The sequence below is a fragment of the Passer domesticus genome, chromosome 9, assembly GCF_036417665.1.
Source record: "Passer domesticus isolate bPasDom1 chromosome 9, bPasDom1.hap1, whole genome shotgun sequence".
Lineage (NCBI taxonomy): Eukaryota > Metazoa > Chordata > Aves > Passeriformes > Passeridae > Passer > Passer domesticus.
In genome coordinates this window covers 28,186,630-28,195,814 of record NC_087482.1, presented here as the reverse complement: position 1 = coordinate 28,195,814, position 9,185 = coordinate 28,186,630, and the positions used below count along the sequence as shown (strand labels likewise).

General features: G+C 43.9%; 1 long non-coding RNA gene across 1 annotated transcript; it reads right to left on the bottom strand.

Annotated features, from left to right (window-relative positions):
* Window positions 1-2,058: 2,058 nt before the first annotated feature.
* LOC135307773 (uncharacterized) lies at window positions 2,059-8,478 on the bottom strand. The gene is made up of 3 exons (XR_010368419.1): window positions 8,097-8,478; window positions 7,725-7,838; window positions 2,059-3,584 (listed from the first exon to the last, which is right to left on the bottom strand). It is a non-coding gene; the product is annotated as an uncharacterized LOC135307773 (long non-coding RNA).
* Between the last annotated feature and the right edge of the window lie 707 nt (window positions 8,479-9,185).

Sequence of the window (9,185 nt, the reverse complement as noted above, 5' to 3'; positions counted from 1 at the left end):
TTCATATTTTTCCTAAGATTGAGTTGCTGAGAAAGGTGACCCTGGGGAAGGGGCAGGGTGTCAGTCCTGTGGGGAGTTGAGGGAGCTGGGAAGGGGCTCAGCCTGCAGCAAAGGAGGCTCAGGAGGGACCCTGTGGCTCTGCACAACTCCTGCCAGGAGGGGACAGCTGGTGGGATTTGGGATCCAATCCCAGGGAACAGGGACAGGAGGAGAGGGAACAGCCTCAGGCTGGCCCAGGTGGGACAGCAGCAGGAATTTCCCCATGGAAAGGGAGCTCAGGAATGGGAACTGTCCAGGGGGGTTGGAGTGCCCATCCCGGGAGTGCCCAAGGAATTGCTGAATGTGGCACTCAGAGCTCTGGGCTGGGGACAAGGTGGGCATGGGGCACAGCTGGGACTCGCTGACCTTGGAGCTCTTTTCCAACCTCAGTGATTTGGGATCTTTGAGTCTAGGATTCCATGGCTTATTCTGGGATCCTTTCAGTCTAGGATTTCATGGTTTGTCTGCAGCTTGTCTGGGTTTCTGGCTGAGCCTGGGACCATCTCTGGGGCTCTCCTTGTCTCCTGTGGCTGCTGATGCTCTTTGTTTCCCAGTCCTTAGGGAGCAGTGAGCCCATGGAATGCCCCGGCTCTGCTCTTCTGGAGTTCTTTTAAAATGACCTCTTAGACTTCAGTAATTCTTAATTCCTACAGCACATTTTCCTTTGTAAATCTTGAGCTTTGTACTATGACAGCCTCTGCATTTTTAATTCAGTAAGCACTGCAGAAACAAACAGTATTACATTTTTTGCCTTTTTTTTTTAAAGGAGATTTACATGTCCTGATTTGGCAAGTTTGTAATTATCCAAATGTGTTTCCATTCCAATTTGCTGTTTTCTCTATGCAGCTGCATTCGGATTCTTCCCAATTTGCCATCTCAGATTGTCACTACTCCAGTTCCATTTATCCATGCAAAGATTATACTTTTCTTGTTTTTAATTTAAGAAAAAAACAACAAAACAACTAAAAAACCCCTCCAAACCTGCAAACTCATTCTTGTGACTCACGTCAAGGTGAGAGGAAGAAGAGGAAAAAAATTCCATGGTTTAAAAGGTTCAAAGAGAAAAATAAGAAAATACATCAAGGGAAGGCTCCTGGTAGACATTTTTCTTGTCTGAAATATTATGTATTGCCTCAGCTGGAGAAAGGAAATAGTCAAGCCAGAGCAATAGCATGATCTCCAACTCCTCCTGTAAGAAAGGAAGGCCCAACCTTCCATCTGTGACTTCTGTGGCATCAGGAGGGGTGCACAACAAATCCTTGCTGGCATCAGGCATCGGAATGGCAGAGCCATGGGAACTGATTGTGAAACTGGCAGCGTTCTTCCTGCCTGGAAGTGTTAAAGTTCTCCCTGGCTGTCAAGGGAAAGGGAATTCTGACACCTTCTGCCAAGGTGAAGAGGCAGAGGTGCCTTTCATTGCTGAACATCTGCAGAGCAGACAGCTCGCAGGACTGCCCTGCCTCAATCCTGCACCCAGGCCAGTCAGCCCTCCCAGCTGGGACTGAGCAAGGAGCAAATCCTGCTCCATTTTCATCAACAATGTTGGTTTGTTCAAGCCCAACACTGCTCTGCCTTGTGATTCCTCTTAATAATGTCGTGTAGAATCTCTCTGGACCAAAACACCAAACATGCCCCAGCTGTGGAGTGTTCCTGAAGATCTCCCGTGCACACAGGGGTTTTGTTCAGGCATTATTTGGACAAAAAGGGAAGAAGAAAGAGCCATCAATGCAGATGTGCTTGCTGGCCTATAAATCACAGCTGCATCCAAATTCTGGAGGGGCCAGAGCAATGATGGCTTCATCTTTTGCCTGGATCTGATCAAAACCTGCTCAGCTCAGTGGAATAGAGAGCCCTGAAAATGACGTGCATTGATAATCCCAGCAGCTCTCCATGAGTTCTGGCTCTGCCTCAGAGTTCATGCAGGAGATTGGATCTCTCTGCTGCAGTGGATTTGAATATGTAAAATGACATTTCCTTGAAATAAGCAGAAATTTTACTACACTTAAGACGAAGGAAAATATGCAAGGGTTGATTTCTTGTCAGTGTTTCAATCAGTGGTGCATATTTTAGTGAAGGGAAAGAATTTCCATCTTTTCTTTTCTTGTGGATTTTTTTGCTGCCAAAGCTATAAATGAAGAAACGTTCAGTAGAACTAAAGTGATATAAAACAAGGACTCCACAGCTCTGTTCAAAAGTAAGTCTTTGATTGAAGTCTTACATACCTGGTTTTAGGGACTCAGCTTTGCTCAGCTGAGCTCAGTGTGTTATGGAATATCTAAAATTCTGAAGTTCCACTTCCAAACATGGATAGAAATAGAAATATATATAAATTTATAAATAATTATCAAATTTTCTGCCAACAGCAGGAGAAACTTACCATAGAGTTTGTCATATCTTAACCTTAATGCAGTGAGGCAATGCTTTAAAATCCCATATGCCTGTGAAATTGCGGCTCTGTGACATTCTGCATTGCTTTGTCTCAAAAAGAAGGACCATGAAATTTTGGCAGTGGCTGGAACTGGGTGTTTAACTCAAAAGGTTAGAGATTTTTCATCCTTTTGTTTTATTTCTAGTGCAGCTAATTTGCCTTTTTGCAAGTATCCTAGCAACCTTTTTTTCCCCTCCCCTTTCTCCAGCACTGTAAAGGTTAGGTAAGGATTCTGGAGAGATTGGCCTAAAATATAAAACAAACTGACAGAAGAACATTTCTTAAAGGCACAATTTTCTTTAGTACCATTCTGACAATTCCAACAAGTTTTAAGGGCAAGGGGACAAGAAGCAGAGGAACAATCCTGGAATAACTTCTAACAGTTTGTAACTCTATGAAATATTAAACTGAAGAACAGTTTATGCTACACAAAGGGCTACCTCAGAACTAGGGATCATTCCCTGCAGAGACTCAGAGACAAATCCCTTAGAATAATATTTGGGGAGGTGAAAACTTGAAACAACCAAAAATTGTTGAAGCCTGTTCAAACCCAGAGCTTGTTCTGCTGCAGCCAAAATATTTACAGCCAGAATTAGGAACTATCAAAGTTCTCCTGGATGAGATTTAGATCAAAAACACAACATGGAGATGGCGTGAACAGAAACCATTTCCTGCTCTCTGCAGAGGCAGCCCCAGGAGCTGTCAGACACGACCAGAGTTGACTCCAGTCTGGTGTAAAATGTTTTGGATGCGCTTGGGTTACCTAGTCCAGCTCCATGCCTGCTCCTGCCCTGCTGGAAGGTTCCATCCATGCAGCATTTCCTGACTGGCAGGTTATATTTAGCCACACATGAAATTTTAACTACTTCAGTCAAAATCTGGTAGGTCTTCGGTAGGACCACATGGGATCAAGGCTGAATAGCAGAGTGCAAGTGCTGGAAGCTGTGCAGTGATGTTGATTATACAATCACAGGGCCTTTGGGTTTTCATTTTTAAGGTGGGATGTGGTTTTCTTTCTTTCTTTCTTTCTTTCTTTCTTTTCTTTCTTTCTTTCTTTCTTTCTTTCTTTCTTTCTTTCTTTCTTTCTTTCTTTCTTTCTTTCTTTCTTTGTGTTGAGCTAAAAGACATGTACATGTCCAATATCAGCTCTTCCAAGTGCTTATGCTTTTGGTTTGTCTCCTCTAAAGTCTTTCAAACTTCTATTCTAAGCCTCATTCTATTCCTGTACCTCCAAAAAGTAGCAAATATCGACTTTGAAGTAATGGCAAGGATATAATTTTTCAAATAAAGCAGGTGTGGAATTAATAATCAGAAATTTTAAGCATTATTAAATAAAATTACACTGTTTCACAGTTAATATACTTGTTTTAAAAGGCTTTTATTTTTTATAAATGAAGACTTCTCTATGCTTTCACAGCCTGCATAGCAACAACAAAGAGCCTGTACAACCCCCAAGTCTTTAGTCATAATAAAAGAATTAATTGTTCAGTGCTTTACAAAAAAACCTTAGAGCTTCCTGAACCTACGTGCTCCCAAACAGGTTCCACCTCACCCAGCCAACTCCAATTGGTTGGACTGCACGGAACGGCTTTTTTGGGAAAAAAAGTCATTTATGGAAATGAGCCACCAGAGGGAGCCTGTTCCTGTGCTGGATGCGCTCCTCTAGGAGCTTCAAACCCAAACCAACCAAGAAAACCCCAACCAAAGAGAAAAAATCCCAAGCCAAACCAGCTTTGCTCTCAGCTCGATGGATTTGTGTTAAATACGCTTCCCCTGGTGACTGCACACCCCTGCTACAAACGGACAACTTCAGCAGCAGACAGGTTTGGGTTTTGGTGATAAAAATTTGGATAACTGTCCCTTTTCTATTCCCAGTTTAGACTTCTGCCTTTCTCAGCTTGTGAAGCAAGTGCTACCGTCAGGAATGAGCCCCACTGCCCTCTTCCCAGATCGCTATCCTGTGTTTCCTGGATGCTCTGGACTTTCTGCTTTCCTGGAACAGGGCTGCTCATGGTCTGTTCCTCAACCAACAGCCTGGAAATGGCATGGAAAACTAGCTAGGAACAGCAGCCACGGCGAGAAGGGGTTTGGGAAACCTCCCCTCCACATATTCTTCAACGCATCTTTTGGATAAAAGGAGAGTGTTGGAGGAACAGCCAGGGCATGAGTTACATTTATATATTTAATGGGTTTATATTTAATGGCAATGGGTTACATTTATGTATTTAATACACAGGTTATATTTAATAAAGACTACAGCAAAAAAAAAAAAAAAAAAAGGTTGCAATGAGAAGCTTTTTTTAAAAGTTTTTTTCCATCCATGATCCATCATTTATGTGTCCTAGAGCTCAAAACTCCTTTGCTACAAAGCTGGTAAATTCTGAGAACATGCATCAAATATAAGAGACTACCAAAGTCACACCTTTACATTGGGCCTTCAGAAAAATATTCCACCAACCCCAGCAAGCCTTTATCTTTTCCTGAGGTTAATTGGTGTAATTGCAATCAGACACCTGAAAATGGAGCACCAGAGGGGACCATCAGGTGGGAGCACAGGGACAGCTCCTTGTTATCCTTAATCCACAACACTTGTGCTTAAAACCTAACTGTGAGGAGGACATAAAAGCTGAGCTTGGGGGTTGTGTCTCTCTTTTCTCAGGCTCACACAGCCCTAGGGAGCAGCTCCCACCCAGCTATGCCCAGGGAAGTGTCTGAGGTGAGAAGATCTCAAGGAGCCAAGAGAAAACTTTGCCACAAATAAATACCTGTACCTGCAGAGTGGGCACAAGGAAAACCTTTCCTTCCCAAGCCCACTCCTAGCAAATGGAGCAGGGATTTGGGACTGAGGAAGCATTGCCTCAATAGGAGGGGTCTCCTCTCATTCCCAGAGACCCGAGGTGAGGATTTTCCAGGCAAACTTTCAGCATAATCCAACTTTCCCTTTCTGCTCTTTAAACCAAATACCTGAACAATGTTTTCCAAAAGCCCCTGTCAGTTCACATTTGTCAAGCAGCTCCTCAGACACCTTTATTTTATCAGTGAAAACCTTTATGAGTTGTGTAAGGAAACTCCTTCCTAACCGTGCTACGATAAGACAAATGTGAACACCTGGCATGAGTTTGGATTTCATACATGTTCCTGTGTGAACAGATATCCTGCCCCATTTGCTGGATAGATTTGGTTGCACTGTGGAGATTAAAGTAAAACTGAGAAGAGTCAAATTAGGTCACCTTGGTTGAAGGAGGAGGGCTGAATTCCATGGTGGTAACTTTGGGAATTTTAATTGATATTCTGTGTGTAGTTCCACCAAATAAAGGGAAGAATGGGTGATACTTAATTACCAGCACTTACTGCTGCACAAAAGCTTTTGCCTGTGTTTTCTTGTCTATGAACCATCCCCAGATTCTGATTATAGTCATTATGTAATTCATCCAAACCAAACAGGGATCCTGGTCTGACTAGATAAAAATGGGCCTCCCCTCCCCAGCCCAAGAACTGAAAATGCTGAATCTCCTAAACTGGTACCCCATGACAAACATCAAAGGGAGGATGGAGATTATTTTGAGTGTTTTATGTTTCTAACGTTCAGGTAAAATCAGCCTTTTCTAGGAAGATGCACTGAGATTCCACTGCATGTGCAAATGAGGCGGATGAACCCTTGCATTTTCATAGTAGTTTGAAATAATGCTGGAACTTCTCACTAAATTCAGCACGTGGTTTTCTAAGCGTGGTTGCTGGGATTCTACTGCTGCCATAAATGATGGTGAGGACTGCCAAGGGCTGCCTGTCTTTCTGTGAGCGAGAAATCTTTTGTTCTCCACAACATTTTTAGAATTTGAGAGACTCTGATCACTCCGTTATGCACAGGACCTCTGACAAGTGGTTTGGCCTTCATTTCTGAGTTATAAATTGGGAGATAACCCTGTCCAGCAAGGCTTCCTGATCAATAGGTCATTAACTGAGATTTAAATATCCACTTAACAAAAACCACAGGGATTTGGAAATGCAGTGGTTTGGTTGTTCTCTTTAATTTTGGTTTATTTTTAACGCTGTGCTGGGTGAGCAAGTGACCTGGAGCCAGAGGTGAGCAGAGGAAGTATTTCTGTAGCACACACCACCCTAATTTGGAGTGCAGTCAGAAAAGGATTTTTGGTTGAACATCTTGCCTGTTACTCTTTGGTAGCTCTAGGGATGGGATGGCACTACCCTTGTTTGTAGCTTGGCTTCTTAAATGGGTCTGCAATTTACCTTCCTGCTTTTACTGCCTCATTCACACCATCAGTTACTCTGCTTTGCTTCCAAGGGCAAATATTTTATCTGTTTCAGGGGGTTTGCAATGCTAAAATTGGGGAAACAGCAGAAAACCCTTCAGTCTGCTAATCCTCAACATCTCAGCTCCTGCCCTCTGGAGATTTGCTCCTCTCTTCTCCCGTAGCGCTGCCTGTGCTCATGTGATTGACAGGAGTCAATCACTACCCCAGCAGTTTTAAACCAATTTACTGCATTCAAACAAACTCTGGGGTATAAAAGCTAAACCAGTGCATTTTTATAAATTTCTTGAAAACAAATGGAAGAGCAAATGCTAGAAAGTAATAGAGCTACAGCCTATTTTTGAGTTTGGAAAGCTCTACTGCCCAGTTCATTAACAGGAAATGCACTTTTTAGTACTGGTTGCCTGAAAAAATTTAAAATATATCATCCACAATGAAATTCACTACATAAACAAAACTTTAATTCTTGTTAATTGTGAGTATGTGGCCAAAAATTGTTAGTGTGGTTTTGTGGAATGGAGGATACAAAGGTAACCTGTAATTTTGTTCTTCATTCACATATTTGTATTGAAGATACTTGAATTTCAAGGACCAAGCTGTGATCTGGAATGGTATTGTGCCTCTACCCCTGTACTAATCCTGTTTATGTGGTTACAGCAGTTAATGTAATGTTTGGTGTGAATCATTTCTTCACAAATTCACACCACCTGTTCTATTAGGATCCTTTCCATAAAGAGGCAATTCCAGAGCATCTCATCTAAGACTATCAGTGTTGTGGAGAGAACAGAGAGTCAAACAATTTATCTCCACATTTATTAGTGCTGAGATGGATTAACTATTGTCAATAGCAATATTTTATACTAAATTAGACTTCCTTTCATCTTGCCATGAACAATACAGCTTTGATACCATTCCAATTTGCCTTTTGAAGAGAGTGGCACTGGATGGATGCTGGTAGGGTCTCCCACCCTCTGGGACAGGCTGACCTTGTGCTGGAGAGAGAAGATTCCTCCCCAAAACCCATTGTGTGTCTGGAGCAAAGCCTTCATCCTGGGAGTTTCCGATGGAAGGAAAAGTTTTGCTTGTAACAGGACTGACACCTGAACCAAGGATGAGGGAGAGAGGTGACTCAGCAAAGGTCCCAGATGAGAACTGTGAGTACAAGTCAGTGCTTTGGATGGGGGTTGAGGTGCAAATATTTCTCTTGAGGCTCTAGCAGCGTGTCCTGGAAGCCAGGGGGACATCAGTGTCCTGAGGGCACCAGGCCCAGCACGGCCGGCTGGGCCAGGGAGGGCATTGTACTGCTCTACTCTAAGTTAATTTTCTGACCCCCACATATCTCATTGGGGCAGACTCACCTTGAGTACTCTGTGAAGTTTTGGGTGCCAAATATAAAATATAAAAAAGAATATTAAACTATTAGAGACTATCCAAAGGAGGGACACAAAGATGGCGGAGGGCCGTGAGGGGAAGCTGTGTGAGCAGCGCCTGAGGGCACTCGGGCAGTTCATCTGTAGGGGACGAGGGATCTACAGCTTCCTCCTGAGTGGAAGAGGAGGAGCAGCCACTGATCGCTCTGTGGTGACCAGGGATTTGGAATGACCTGAAATTGTGTCAGGAGAGGTTCAGGTTGGATATCAGCAAAAGGTTCTTCCCCAGAGGGTGCTGGGGCTGGCATTCCCCAGGGAATGGGCACGGCCCCCAGGCTGCCAGAGCTGCAGGAGCCTTTGGACAGCACTTGGGTGGGATTGCTGGGGGTCTGTGCAGGGCCAGGGCTTGGACTGGGTGATCCTTGTGCATCCCTCCCCACTCAGGACACTGTGGCACAGCTGGTGTCCTGGGGGCAGCACTTGAAGGCGTTTCTGTTGTCCTTGATGTTGTTTTCTTCTCAGGAATCAACACTTGCTCTCTGGGCGCTATTGTGAGTGCCTGAACTGTAACATGAGCGCAAGGCCCCACAAGTTCATTTTTAAAATTATTTTAATGCCTTTCAGTGATGCTGGCTGCCCTCAGGATGAGCACCACTCATCCTGCTCAGGAACAAATGTGTGTGAGCTTCTGTTCCTCTAATCAACCCCATGGAGCTTCTCTGCTCTTATCCCAGAGGTTAAACTCCTAGTAGTGTGTTCCCATTCCTCCTTTCTTGCTAAGAAGTACAGGGATGAACACAAAGGAGGCCATTCCAACCTTCTCCTTTCTCTGGCATGTTTTCTGGCTACCTGGAGCAATTTTTCAGTGAGCACTGCAGCCCTCCTGCTCCATGTCAGCCTGATCTGCACCGTCACCATTGGATCCCTGCCCACAGGCTTCAGGAATGCATCCAGTCTCCGTGTGACACCTGGGCCCGGCTCTGGGAATGCAGAACAGACTTTGGTGATGTATTCAGCTCCTAAAAATAACCCCATCAGGTAGCTAGCAGTCCTTTTCCAAGACCTAACTCAAGAACA